We start from the raw sequence: 15,473 nt of genomic DNA on the forward strand, positions 1-15,473 counted from the left end.
GAGAGGGGAGTATGTGGGTACAGGGGGGTACAGAAGAGGAATATAAGAGCGAGGGGTTGGAGAGGAGGGTATGTGGGTACAGGGAGTAGAGAAGAGAAATATAAGAGCTAAAGAGGGGCTGGCAGGAGAGGATGGTCTGTGGCTACAGGGAGTAGAGAAGAGAAATATAAGAGCTAAAGAGGGGCTGGCAGGAGAGGAGGGTATGTGGGTACAGGTGGTAGAGAAAAGGAAGATTAGAGATATAGAGGGACAGGCAGGAGAGGAGGGTATGTGGGTACAGGGGGGTAGAGAAGAGGAATATAAGAGCTAAAGAGGGGCTGGCAGGAGAGGAGGGTATGTGGGTATAGGGGGTAGAGAAGAGGAAGATAAGAGATATAGAGGGACAGTCAGGAGAGGGGGTATGTGGTTACAAGGGGTACAAAAGAGGAATATATGAGTGAGGAGCTCAGTGAGTAGAGAAGAGTAATATAAGAGCTAAAGAGGGACAGGTAGGAGAGGAGGGTATGTGGGTACAGGGGGGTAGAGAAGAGGAAGATAGGATATATAGAGGGACAGGCAGGAGAGGGGGTATGTGGGTACATGAAGTATAGAAGAGTAATATAAGAGCTAAAGAGGGACAGGCAGTAGAGTAGGGTATGTGGGTACAGGGGGTAGAAAAGAGGAATATAAGAGTGAGGGGCTGGCAGGAGAGGAGGGTATGTGGGTACAGGGGGTAGAGAAGAGAAATATAAGAGCTAAAGAAGCACAGGCAGGAGAGGGGTATGTGGGTACAGGGGGGTACAGAAAAGGAATATAAGAGTGAGGGGCTGGCAGGAGAGGAGGGTATGTGGGTACAGGGGGGTACAGAAGAGGAATATAAGAACTAAAGGAGAGGCAGGAGAGGAGGGTATGTTTGTACAGGGGGTAGAGAAGAGGAATATAAGAACTAAAGAGGGGCTGGCAGGAGGGTATGTGTGTACAGGTAGTAGAGAAGATTAATATAAGAGATATAGAGGGACAGGCAGGAGAGGAAGGTATGTGGGTACAGGGGGGTACAGAAAAGGAATATAAGAGTGATGGGCTGGCAGGAGAGGGGGTATGTGGGTACAGTGAGTAGAGAAGAGGAATATAAGAGATATAAAGGGACAGGCAGGAGAGGAGGTTATGTAGGTACAGGGGGGTACAGAAGAGGAATATAAGAGTGAGGGGTTGGCAGGAGGGTATGTGGGTACAGGGGGTAGAGAAGAGGAATATAAGAGATATAGAAGGACAGGCAAGAGAGGGGCGTGTGGGTACAGGGTGTACAGAAGAGGAATATAAGAGTGAGAGGCTGGCAGGAGAGGGGGTATGTGGGTACAGGGGGCAGAGAAGATGAAGATAAGAGATATAGAGGCAGGAGAGGAGGGTATGTGGGTACAGGGGGGTATAAAAAAGCAATATAAGAGTGAGGGGCTGGCAGGAGAGGAGGGTATGTGGGTGAGAATAGAGAGGTGAGAGAGAATAGAAGGGATATAAGCATAAGAAATAAATAAAGTAACAAGTTGTAAGAGAAGAGGGGGTTACAATGTTTCTGGGGAATGATGTGATAAAAGATAATATAAACACAGAGGAAGGAGAAAGAGAGAATGGATCTGGGTAACTAACAGTAAAATATACAATTTATTTAGAGAATAGAATCCAAGTGAAAGAACAAAAGTAACAGACTAATAAAATACACAAGAAGCAGAAAACGTTACAAAAGCAGAGCCAGTTGTGTGAGGCAAGACGCAGGCAGTTGGTGACATTCACAGGAATGTTTTCTCATGAACTGGTTTATCAGCCTTAGTGTTCCTGAGTACAAGGAGTGGCACGTCACACAGTGACACAGGTATCATTACCTCATGAGTCTGGCAGTAACGCACCTTATACACAATGTGCACAGCACACACTACTCAGTTGCAACAAGATGCACAAAGCTTCTGATCAAACGTTAACAGACTCTCACAATAAGAATATGCACACAAAGAAATGCAAATACTCACACAATAGACTGACAAACAGCTCACAAGACAATGCACCTAAAACACACACAATGAACACATCCCAAATTAACCTGGCACCTGAAACACACACAATCTGTGAGCTGCCATTTATTTTCTGCGTTGGGAGCTGATGTTGACGTGAGGAAAATTTCTTGTTAGAGAGATTTTGCTCCAGCCAATCCTTGCTGGCCCTTTAACGAAGAGCTGAGAATGCTACAGAGAGAAGCAGCCTCATCTGCATATTCATAAGACCCTGATAAATTAATCACGATGCTGCCAGAGAAGCCAGGCAACATCTCTCCTCTTGTGTGTCTAGAACCCTATTGTGTCATGTGAAATGGGGGGACACCAGAGGAATTAGTATCTGGGTGTCAGGACTCAGCACATATCTCAAATGCAGTTGCAAACAAATCACAAAGGGACTCTGACACTACAGCTCTGTTGTGAAGCCAAATAGATTTTCTGAAATAACCCCCCCCCCCCAAAATAATAATAATAATAAAAGAAAAATATCCACTGAACTGAGGGTCTAAAAATATTCCTCAAATATCCCTCTATGGTGCATTTTGTTCATACACTATGTATGATGTTGTTTTATTTTACTTTTTAATTTTTTATGTTTTTATTTTTATGTATTTATTTATCTTTTTTTTTTTTCTAGGCACTGGGAAATCTGCTTCCCCAAACCCCCTCCTCCTGTAATTGTACCCCATTTGTCTTGTGTATTTCTCACAACCAGGGTCACATGGAGGGATTATACACCCCTACTGGGCAAGTAGTTGTCACTTATATGTAATAAATAAAACATCTGGAGACCATAGGAGTAGTAGAATACCATTGAGCAATTAGCATGCACTGCCCCCCCCCCCAACACAAATCCTACTGCCCTAGGCACAGACATAGCTGGCCACAACAAAATACACCCTTGTTTAATCCGGGAGGAGAAATAGTTTTCAGGACTGTTTCCCACCAGTTTTTTTTTTTTGTTTGTTTTTTAAAGTACACTTTTTTTATACTGAACCACCATTTTAATGGGTCACTGTGTAAGGAAGCAGCAAGATTACTGTATACAGACACCAAGACTATCCAGCGTCTAGAATAGCTGTAAAGAAATCGTTAGGGACAAATTTTATTCTAGTTGAAATAAATAAATGAGATATAACATGATGATTGAATGATATTGGTGGTCTACGCAAGGGGTGAATTTACTGCCTAATCACTGCTGTGTGGAGCAAACAACAAGACAAGGGACATTTCCAGGGGTCACTGTCCCCAGATATTATTATGCTGTCCCTTAGGCTGGGGTTGTTGAAGTTATTGGGCTGTATGTATGTAATAATTGCATTAGAATATCTATGGCTTTGCTGTTCTATTGAATTTCTAACCTGTTGCTTGTACTAGGGATGTACCTTGTTCCTTCTCAAACATAATTTAGTTTCATCATTGCTTCCCCGTGTCATAGAGCTGCCAGCTGTCTACAAATACACAATCAGTCTGTAACTGAGCATGCTGGTAGCTCATACAAAGCTATACCTCATTCACAATGTATATGTTTCACAACTAAACAGTCATTTTACCCCTTGGCAGCCAGTAACATACAATCATTTTACCTTTGGCTGCCAGTAATACTAGCAGTGATTTGTCCCAGTCAACTGCCCCTCATTTCTTTCTGCTCTATATTTGTAATGAGTTTAGACATAAAAGGCCTTTTATATTGAGCCAACACTTTTACATGTCTAGCATTTTTGTGAAGATTTTAGCAGACAGGCTACTAAAAAACTGGTCTGTCCAGTTAAATACTGGACACCTAACAATCTTACCTTTCAATAAGCTACTGTTAACAAACGTTTTTTGTCAAATCAAAACAATGCTATTTATCATGTATCACTTTATGTAGGTTTAGGGTATTAAAGTGAAGGTCCATTTTGATGAATTAGTGCCCGGTTTTTAATAAATCTATTAAAAACAAGGGCACTTTAATTAATCAAAATTGACATTTCACTGTTTTCTTCAAAAACTTACCTTTTGATCCTGAATACCGCTCCAGCGATTCCCCCGGCCATCAGAAGCCTCTGCAGACATCAGAAATGAAGAATCAGGCTTCCTCCAATCACAGCTCACCCCCCCCCCCCCGGGGGAATCTTGGCCTGATGCAACGCTGTGATTGGAGGAAGCAGGATTCGTTATTTTGGACCCACAAAGACGGCTTGCGACGGGCGGAGGAAGTGCTGGAGCGGCTGCCAGGATTAAAAGGTAAGTTTTTTAAGAAAACAGTGAAATGTCAATTTTGATGAATTAAAGTGCCCTTGTTTTTAATAAGTTTATTAAAAACCGGGCACTAATTCATCAAAATGGACCTTGACTTTAAAGAGACAGTATACACTAATTTTCATTTAACTGCATATAATAGACACTACTATAAAGAATAATATGCAGAGATACTGATATAAAAATCCAGTATAAAACCAAGAAGATTCCAGTTTAGCTCTGCTGAAAAGCTTAGCTGGAACACCCACTGAAAGTGGTTCTATAGCAAAAACAGCAGACACTCCCCCCTTACTCTGCATATGAAAAGACCCTTTACACAAAGAGAAGCCATCTGAAGTCTGTATACATCTGTATTCTCCTAAAGCTTTGGGGTGGTTATGAGTCTGAAAATCAGTGCAATGTTATTTAAAAATAAGCAAAACTATACTTAAAAAAAAAGAAGCTGTATAGGCTATATAAATATATCTAGAAAAATCTAGTGCGTAATGTCCCTTTAAGTAAATGCTAAACAGAATAATACAGTTAAAGCTAAGATTAGCCTGAGGATAATATCGTATATAGCAGATCTGCAGGTCTGCTGTGCCGAGTTTCCATCAACTCCATTGGTTCCTCTGCTGGGTCGACTCTGACGCTGCCTGCTGAGTGACGTCTGCCTTAGCGTACCGAGCTTACGCTTGTCTGACGGGCGACTTTTGGTTCCGTCCTGTTTGTCTGGGTACATGTTTGTACCGCCGCTCTTGTGAGTTATACTCTGTGTGGGGGGTCCGCTGCTTTTGTTCTCCTCTGTTGCTCAAGACGATACTTGTCCCATGAAGCGCCTCTTTTATCTGTCATCCACAGGTTCCTGAGGATAATATGTATTTGATGTAGTTGTTTTAGTGACCACCATGTTGTAACCTAGCTTTGTCTGCTGGGGTCACTGCACTAGAGTGTGTGGCCAATGGCTGTGATACAGCAGTGTAAAAGGCACATTACACACCTCTTGCTTTTGTGTCCCAAAAAGCAAATACTCTAACCTAGGTTTTCAAAATGCAAAGTTTTTACCAAGAGCAAAAGGTGTTGGAAAACCCATAATTAAATTACAAGAAAATGGGACAAAATAAATAATGAGAGTATATTGCAAATAGTAGTGTTCAATGTCCCTTTAATATGCTAAATACACTTACATTTCCATTTCTCCTCCTGCACAACAATACAGCCGGCTCTAACACATACTTATGGAGGAGCAGCCGTTATGTTGATCAACTGGCAGTAAATGCATTTTTGTGCACATCCCTAGGTACAGATTGTTAATTGGCTGATAAGGACAACTCCCACAGCTCCGCCCCCACAGCATGAAAACTAGTAAATAACAAAGTCTCTTACTATTGCATACTCTATCATGTCCCTTTAAGGCACAAGCAATATTTAACGTCCCTTTTATACTGTGTATATAGCAGATGTTCACTGCAATTCATTTTTAAATAACATGTTTGATGTCCGTTTATACTCAAACATTTGTTTAATTATTAATTTAAATCACTAAACATATAATACAATACTGAAAGCAACAACACCAGATAAGAAAAACAGTACTGTATAGTGATCTTAAAGGGACATTGAACACTAGATTTTACTTTGCATAAATGTTTTGTAAATGATCCATTCATATAGCCCACCTGGTTGTGTTTTTATAACAAAGTATAGTTTAGCTTATTTTTAAAAACATTGTGCTTATTTTCAGACTCCTAACCAAGCCCTAAAGATTTAGATGTATACTGATGTCTACAGACTCCTGTTTATGTAATGGGTCTTCTCATATTCAGGGAAGGGTCTGCTTTATCAGCCCCTTTCACTGGGTGTCCCAGCATAATCTCATCAACAGTGCTAAACTGGGAGCTTCTAAGTAAGTTTTTAAAGGTTTTATACTGGATTTTTAGATCCGTATCTGTGCATATTCTTTTTTCTAGCAGTGTCTATTACATGCAGTTATATGAATATTGGTGTATACTGTCTCCTTAAATACCCATCAGCAATTTCTCAGTGTCTAATTGTTTGGGGGATTTTTGTGAAAATCCTACAACCTTGCATTCACTGTAGTTGAAAGACTAGTTTTTCTGTATTGGAGCTAAAGTGCCTAAACTGCAAGGGTGAACAAAAAGCAAAGGTTACTGTGAACGCAGCTCTGCCCACAAACACTGTAAAAGAGAAGACCACAGAAATGTTAGTTTTATGGCTGAAAAACATGTTAAACGTCTCTGTAGACAGTGTCCTATAATGTCATACAAGTTTTCACAGCAACACAGAAAAATACTCAATGCACATAATGTATGTGTGTTATAATATCACCAGTTAACTAGCGTCAGCTTAAAGTGAATGTCAATTTTCACAAATGAGTGCCCGGTTTTTAAAAATCCTATTAAAAACAAGGGCACTTTGATTCATGAAAGTTTATATTTCACTGGTTTTGTTAAAATACTTACCTTTTCTTCTTGCAAGCCGGAGCAGCGATTCCCCCGCCGCTCATCTCTTCTTGCAAGCCGGCGTAGCCTCAGGCAATGTTTGCTCTGGGGGGGAAGCCGTGATTGGAGGAGGTCGGATTCGTCATTGCTGTCGTAAGAAGAAATGAGCGGCGGGGGCGGGGGAATCGCTGCTCCGGGTTGCAAGAAGAAAAGGTAAGTATTTGAACAAAACCGGTGATATGTAAACTTTCATGAATTAAAGTGCCCCTGTTTTTAATATTATTTTTATAGTATTTGCTGATTGGTGACTGCACACATTTGTCTCATGTGATTGGCTAAGTAGATGTGTTCAGCTAGCTCCCAGTTGTGCAATGTTGTTCCTTCAGCAAAGGATAACAAGAGAATGAAGCAAATCTTATAATAGAAGTAAAATGGAAAGTTGTTTAAAATTGTATGTTCTATCCAAATCATGATAGAAAATGTTCTGTCCCTTTAATAATGCTCATGTCACAATTCTGTATATACACAGATACTCAATATATATGCATTAGATCAAAGGCAGAAAAACATTATGGGCCAGATTACAAGTGGAGCTGTATTTAATGGTCCCCCTCGTACACTAACTACCCTACTAACTATCTTTTTGCACGTGTCGGATAGCGGTCTTATTATAAGTTGGAATTAAAACGTTTTTGTTTGCACGCTAACCTGATGCGTGCAAAAGACGAAGTTAGAATATCACGAACGTGTTAACATATTCCTTCATAGAAATCAATGGAGAAAAGAAAGTGGAAAAATATCCTACCCAATCGCATATTCTCAAATGCGTTACCCCAAAATGAAAATATGAATATTTCACATTCCAATGTTCTGAACATAGCATAATATATTCTAGTCATTTATAAATACATATTTCTGCATATATCTGATGACATTTTGGTATAATATATATACGTTTATATATACTGTATATATACAGCATATATAGGTATAAAAATATACAGATATATAAGGATCATCATCTAGTTATAAATACCAAGAACATATTTTGCTATTTGCAGAACATTTGAATGTGAAATATCTACAGTAATAACACAGTATGACACTTTATTAAAATTGAATATTGCATAAATATGTTTTTACATGTTTTCATCTAATTAACTGCAAAGGGCTCCAACGCACTTATATATATGTCTATATGTGTGTACATATGTATTTATGTGTTTACCAATAAAGGAGAATGGTTAAACCAACAGTAAGAGGCCATAAAGATATAATTCCCCCCACTGGAGGTTTAAAAGTATACCCTTTTCTGGCACAAACTATTGATGGTCATATTAATAAAATACCATAGCAAATGCATTAAACGCACCATTTAATAGTATAGCAAATACATAATTGCTTATGTATTTATATGTGTATCTATGTATTTATTTATATGTGTATGTATGTATGTATTTATTTATATGTGTATGTATGTATTTATTTATTTATATGTGTATGTATGTATTTATTTATATGTGTATGTATGTGTTTATTTATATGTGCATGTATGTATTTATTTATATGTGTGTGTATGTATTTATTTATATGTGTATGTATGTATTTATTTATATGTGTATGTATGTGTTTATTTATATGTGTATGTATGTATGTATTTATTTATATGTGTATGTATGTATTTATTTATTTATATGTGTATGTATGTGTTTATTTATATGTGTATGTATGTATGTATTTATTTATATGTGTGTGTATGTATTTATTTATATGTGTATGTATGTGTTTATTTATATGTGTATGTATGTATGTATTTATTTATATGTGTGTGTATGTATTTATTTATATGTGTATGTATGTGTTTATTTATATGTGTATGTATGTATGTATTTATTTATATGTGTATGCATGTATTTACAGACATATATACACATATAAACACATAAATACATATGGTTTACATGAATGATTGGCACCAGAATTAGTTAGACCCAGTTAATACATACTTGCTATTATTAGGACCAGGGCAAGTATGCAGTGCAACAGAGGTATGTCAAAATTAAATATTTACCAATAAAGGAGAATGGTTAAAACAACAGTAAGAGGCAATAAAGATATTATACACTGGAGGTTTAAGAGTATACCCTTGTCTGGCACAAACTATTGATGGTCATATTAATAAAATTAGTGAGAATACCATAGTAAATGCATTAAACGCACCATTTAATAGTATAGCAAATACATAATTGCTTATCATTCCTTTACATTAAAAAATATGGTAATATAAACCACTTCAGCGGTATCAAAAAATAATAACAAAATTCACAGCAGTAAAATAAAGGGTACCCTTTAGGAAAAAATATATTATTATATGTAGGGAGCTCCCTATCAGTTGTGTGTCCCCATTCACCGGATTCACAAATTTATTCCATCATTAATAAACTGCACATCCTTAGGTGTCAGGGAAAGTCCTTAATGCAGCTGAAAAAGCCCAATTAGTAAGCAAGCAGGTAAGGTAGCTGTTAAAGCAGTCTCCCCCAAAGCTGATGTCTCAGTCTAATGCAAGATAGAAGCTTAAGTTCAGGCAGGTTTGTCGGCACATATCGGTCTCACCATATGTTATAAACTGACAACCAGTTTGTCCGTGGTTGTCCGTGACTAAGGCTGAATATGTGACTTACCCTCCGGATGTCTTCGCCTATAGCTCCGTTTCACAGTTGACAAAGGGGGGCCGGTTGCTAATTAGACAAACCTTACGCTTACCAGTTTCTTTGTGGGTCATAAATGCTGCAAAAGCGTGTCCTCTGTAAAGTCACCTGGATCCAATGTTTGCAGCTTATCCAGTGTCTGCTGAGAAAAAAGTAACACTTTTGTAACAGCTACCTTACCTGCTTGCTTACTAATTGGGCTTTTTCAGCTGCATTAAGGACTTTCCCCGACACCTATGGATGTGCAGTTAAATAATGATGGAATAAATTTGTGAATCCGGTGAATGGGGACACACAACTGATAGGGAGCTCCCTACATATAATAATATATTTTTTCCTAAAGGGTACCCTTTATTTACTGCTGTGAATTTTGTTATTATTTTTTGATACCGCTGAAGTGGTTTATATTACCATATTTTTTAATGTAAAGGAATGATAAGCAATTATGTATTTGCTATACTATTAAATGGTGCGTTTAATGCATTTACTATGGTATTCTCACTAATTTTATTAATATGACCATCAATAGTTTGTGCCAGACAAGGGTATACTCTTAAACCTCCAGTGTATAATATCTTTATTGCCTCTTACTGTTGTTTTAACCATTCTCCTTTATTGGTAAATATTTAATTTTGACATACCTCTGTTGCACTGCATACTTGCCCTGGTCCTAATAATAGCAAGTATGTATTAACTGGGTCTAACTAATTCTGGTGCCAATCATTCATGTAAACCATATGTATTTATGTGTTTATATGTGTATATATGTCTGTAAATACATACATACACATATAAATAAATACATACATACACATATAAATAAATACATACATACATACACACACATATAAATAAATACATACATACACATATAAATAAAATACATACATACATACACATATAAATAAATACATAGATACACATATAAATAAATACATACACATATAAATACATACATAAACATATAAATACATAGATACACATATAAATAAATACATACATACATACACATATAAATAAATACATACATACACATATAAATAAATACATACATACATACATACACATATAAATAAATACATACATACACATATAAATAAATACATACATTCACATATAAATAAATACATACATACATACATACACATATAAATAAATACATACATACATACACATATAAATAAATACATACATACACATATAAATAAATACATACATACACATATAAATAAATACATACATACACATATAAATAAATACATACATACATACATACATACACATATAAATAAATACATAGATACACATATAAATAAATACATAGATACACATATAAATAAATACATACATAAACATATAAATACATACATACACATATAAATAAATACATATATACACATATAAATAAAAAACACATACATTTGTAGACATACATACGCATCTTTAGACGTGTGTATTTATTTATCCCAATTTTAAAGCCCTTTGCAACACCTGAGACCTCATATCTTTGAGTGCTTATAACTATTTGTGCAATATTTTTTAAAATAATTTTTATTAGATGGTGTTGTTGTGTAACTGTATAGTGTAATGTATTCTTGTGACACTTTTTTGTTTTGCAAAACAGTTAACCCCAGCTCTGAGGATGCGATATCAAGACGCACGTTAACTCCAATTGCGCTTAAGCGATCCCATTTACTTTTAACTTGTAATACGAGCAAAAAAAAACACACGCATGCAAACACCCACAATAAACTCCTTTTTGCTTGTGCGTAACTGTTAGCGACCCACTCATAATCTGGCACTATGTGGGTTGTAGATGTAGAATGGAAGAGGAGTAGTGTGGGATTGGAAACAGGCCAGGTGGAATGCATGTCAGGGTCTTAGGGTGTTCTACGCAGGGGAGCTACACAGACAGACTGACATCCCAAGATAGACAGACATATTCTATTCCTTCAATAATAAGAACACATTGCTGGTAAATCTAAGCAGATATAGTCATTAAGGGGAGATTCTCTAATATAACACAGCGCTTACTATTAAAAGCTGACTTGTGTAACGTGAGAACCAGCCTAAGATCCAACAAAAGAGAGTAGCTCCATTCCATTGTGACTACCTCATGGTCTTGCTGCCCTCCCATGAGATAAGAGCTATGTCTGCGCTTTCAGGCAGTGTTGAGAAGAGCTTTGTATCTTCCTGCTGTGCTCTGAGGTGTGGCCAAGAGTAGCTCTGTAAGGACATTGTTACAGGGTCACTGCCCCTAGGCATAATGTCATGTTATGTCTCAGGATATCATGTGAGAGCCTCATTGTCTGGAACAGTTGCTTTAAAGGAAGATTAGTAGAAGCCATACTGATTGAAAATGAAAACAAATTTATTTAAACAACAGAATACTTTGTTTAAGCAAATACTTGCAGAATATTTAAATATGCTACTCAGGTATGTTAAGACCACATACAGCAGGAGTGAAAATAAACAAACAAAGTAAGCAGAGATGCAGATTCAGAAAGGAAAGTCTTTCTCCTACTAATTGCTGAGTGCAGGATTTGCACAAGGCAGGATACAAACTTGCAAACTGGTAACAGGTTTAAAGGTAAAGTCTCTCTCCTTGTAATTGCTGAGTGCAGGAATTGCACAATGCAGGAAACAACTTGCAAACTGGTAACAGGTTTAAAGGTAAAGTCTCTCTCCTTGTAATTGCTGAAGGCAGGAAACAAACTTGCAAACTGGTAACAGGTTTAAAGGTAAAGGCTTTGCCCTGGTAATACCTTGTAAACAGGTGCAAAGGAAATCTTTCTCCTGGCAATGGCCAAGTGCAGGAATTGCATAAAGCAGGAAACAAACTTGTAGATTGGTAACAGGTTTAAAGGTAAAGGCTTTCTCCTGGTAATACCTTGTAAACAGGTGCAAAGGTGAAGTCTTTCTCCTGGCAATAGCTGAGTGCAGGAATTTGCATAAAGCAGGAAACAAACTTGAAGATTGGTAACAGGTTTAAAGGTAAAGGCTTTCTCCTGGTAATACCTTGTAAACAGGTGCAAAGGTAATCTTTCTCCAAAGAAGTACAGGAAACAGGTTCTGACTTGACAAAACAGATCCAATGTGAAGACCAAAATGCAGACTAAAAGCCATCCTTAAATAGGGAGGTTTTGCACAGGGTTGGTTCTGATTAATTCCAGAATTGAGAACACCTGTGTGTTGCACAGGTGTAATAACAAGTAAGGCAAATAGTTATTTATCAGATCATTTAAGATCCATGCTATTGCTAGAACTGGCTGTGGCTCAACATGTAAGCAAACAGAAATAGCAACCACAGAGTCACAGGTTCAAATCCCCACACAGCCCTTCTTAGCAGAATGCCTCCCAGACCTTTTCTTTTTCTTTTTCGTCTGGAGGCTTGGTTCATGACAGATGCCCCCTCCAAAGAGCGCACTCTGGGCGCTCAAAGCCTGTTCAAACATCTGAAGGTGGGATTTACGAACAAGTGTTCCATTTGAAGCCCTAATACAATCAGATGGAATGGATTCTTTGCTTGGAACAGCTGCCTGAGATTGGGGACCCTTAGAAGATATCCCTGTAGGCATAACAAGAGCTGAAAAACCAAGACAGTTTTGATTTAGAGGTTCCTGATTATACCCAGCAGCTTGCAATGGACTGGCTGATGGGCAGGGTACCTCCGGGTAGGAAAAGACCTCTCCTTCAGAGTCAAGGAATTTGTTATCTGGGTCATATCTGCCTGATGGGTAGAGTACCTCCGGGTAAGGTATGACCTCTCCTTCAGAGTCCAGGAATTCATTTTCTGTGTCATTTATATCCAATTCAACCATCTCATTCAATTCTTTCTCAGTCAATGAGTAGCTGGGTGAAGGTGGTGCAGGGAGGTGTGGAACTTTAGATTTGTCAGGGTCTGATTCAGCTGGAAGATTTGTCACTTTTATGTCTGATGAGTGACTTTTGTTAGATGGATCTCCAACCAAGGCAGAAACAAGGTAATGTGCAGGATTTCCAGGAGGTGTTTTTGCAGAGTTCCCCAATGTGGTAGATGCAGAAACAGAGGCAGTGGCATGGGTAGTGGATGTTGTTGAAGTTGTACTGCCAACAACCATCTGTTTCAAATCAGGTACCATTTCTTGAAGCGTGTTAGAAACGGTTGCTTGTAGAATAGATGTATTCTCAGTAGCTGGATCCTCTCCAGGGGTATCTATAAGTTTGCTAGTGGAAGAATAATTTGTTCCCTTAACATCAGAGTCCATTTTAAACTTGGCTGTATCTCGACTTGATCCTCTAGGGGGTCTTACTGGACACCCTGTGATGCGGTGACCAGTTCCCCCACAATAGAAACAGAGGTTAAGCTGTCTTCGCCGAGTCTTTTCCTCTTCTGTTAAGGGTTCTTTAAAACCTTTCCTTGTTTGGGAGGTAACTTCAGACAAGGTTTTGGTTGGGAGAGATAACATTTCCACCAGCTCCATGAAGTTAATCAGTATGTCCTTAATAAACTTTAACACTGATTCCAATACAGCAATAATCCCAGAGGGCTCTCTTTTAAGGTCTTCACATTCTGTCATGTTATGTCTCAGGATATCATGTGAGAGCCTCATTGTCTGGAACAGTTGCTTTAAAGGAAGATTAGTAGAAGCCATACTGATTGAAAATGAAAACAAATTTATTTAAACAACAGAATACTTTGTTTAAGCAAATACTTGCAGAATATTTAAATATGCTACTCAGGTATGTTAAGACCACATACAGCAGGAGTGAAAATAAACAAACAAAGTAAGCAGAGATGCAGATTCAGAAAGGAAAGTCTTTCTCCTACTAATTGCTGAGTGCAGGATTTGCACAAGGCAGGATACAAACTTGCAAACTGGTAACAGGTTTAAAGGTAAAGTCTCTCTCCTTGTAATTGCTGAGTGCAGGAATTGCACAATGCAGGAAACAACTTGCAAACTGGTAACAGGTTTAAAGGTAAAGTCTCTCTCCTTGTAATTGCTGAAGGCAGGAAACAAACTTGCAAACTGGTAACAGGTTTAAAGGTAAAGGCTTTGCCCTGGTAATACCTTGTAAACAGGTGCAAAGGAAATCTTTCTCCTGGCAATGGCCAAGTGCAGGAATTGCATAAAGCAGGAAACAAACTTGTAGATTGGTAACAGGTTTAAAGGTAAAGGCTTTCTCCTGGTAATACCTTGTAAACAGGTGCAAAGGTGAAGTCTTTCTCCTGGCAATAGCTGAGTGCAGGAATTTGCATAAAGCAGGAAACAAACTTGAAGATTGGTAACAGGTTTAAAGGTAAAGGCTTTCTCCTGGTAATACCTTGTAAACAGGTGCAAAGGTAATCTTTCTCCAAAGAAGTACAGGAAACAGGTTCTGACTTGACAAAACAGATCCAATGTGAAGACCAAAATGCAGACTAAAAGCCATCCTTAAATAGGGAGGTTTTGCACAGGGTTGGTTCTGATTAATTCCAGAATTGAGAACACCTGTGTGTTGCACAGGTGTAATAACAAGTAAGGCAAATAGTTATTTATCAGATCATTTAAGATCCATGCTATTGCTAGAACTGGCTGTGGCTCAACATGTAAGCAAACAGAAATAGCAACCACAGAGTCACAGGTTCAAATCCCCACACAGCCCTTCTTAGCAGAATGCCTCCCAGACCTTTTCTTTTTCTTTTTCGTCTGGAGGCTTGGTTCATGACACATAACAAGAGGCTGGATGGTGAAGGTAGCACAAAGAACAAGGGTGTGTTTTGTCAACAGATAAGAACCAGTTGGTCAATCTAGCTATTATCCTATCTAAAAGCTGATCAGCTAAGTCTTCAGCCATTCCTTGTCAATACCTCTCCCACTGGACGGCTGTGCCATGCAGTTTGTAGAGGCAGCTGGATTGGAACAGCGGTGTAACAAAACATTACTGCTGCTTCATTGTTACTTTAAAACCATAAAGACTATATTAAAGGGACATGGAATTCATTTTTTTCTTTCATGATTCAGATAGTGTAGTGTGTTAGTGTACTGTGTATGTGTGGTCTGCTAGTGTTATTTGCTAGTGTGTTAGTGTAGTGT

The sequence above is a fragment of the Bombina bombina genome, chromosome 12, assembly GCF_027579735.1.
Source record: "Bombina bombina isolate aBomBom1 chromosome 12, aBomBom1.pri, whole genome shotgun sequence".
NCBI classification, from domain to species: domain Eukaryota; kingdom Metazoa; phylum Chordata; class Amphibia; order Anura; family Bombinatoridae; genus Bombina; species Bombina bombina.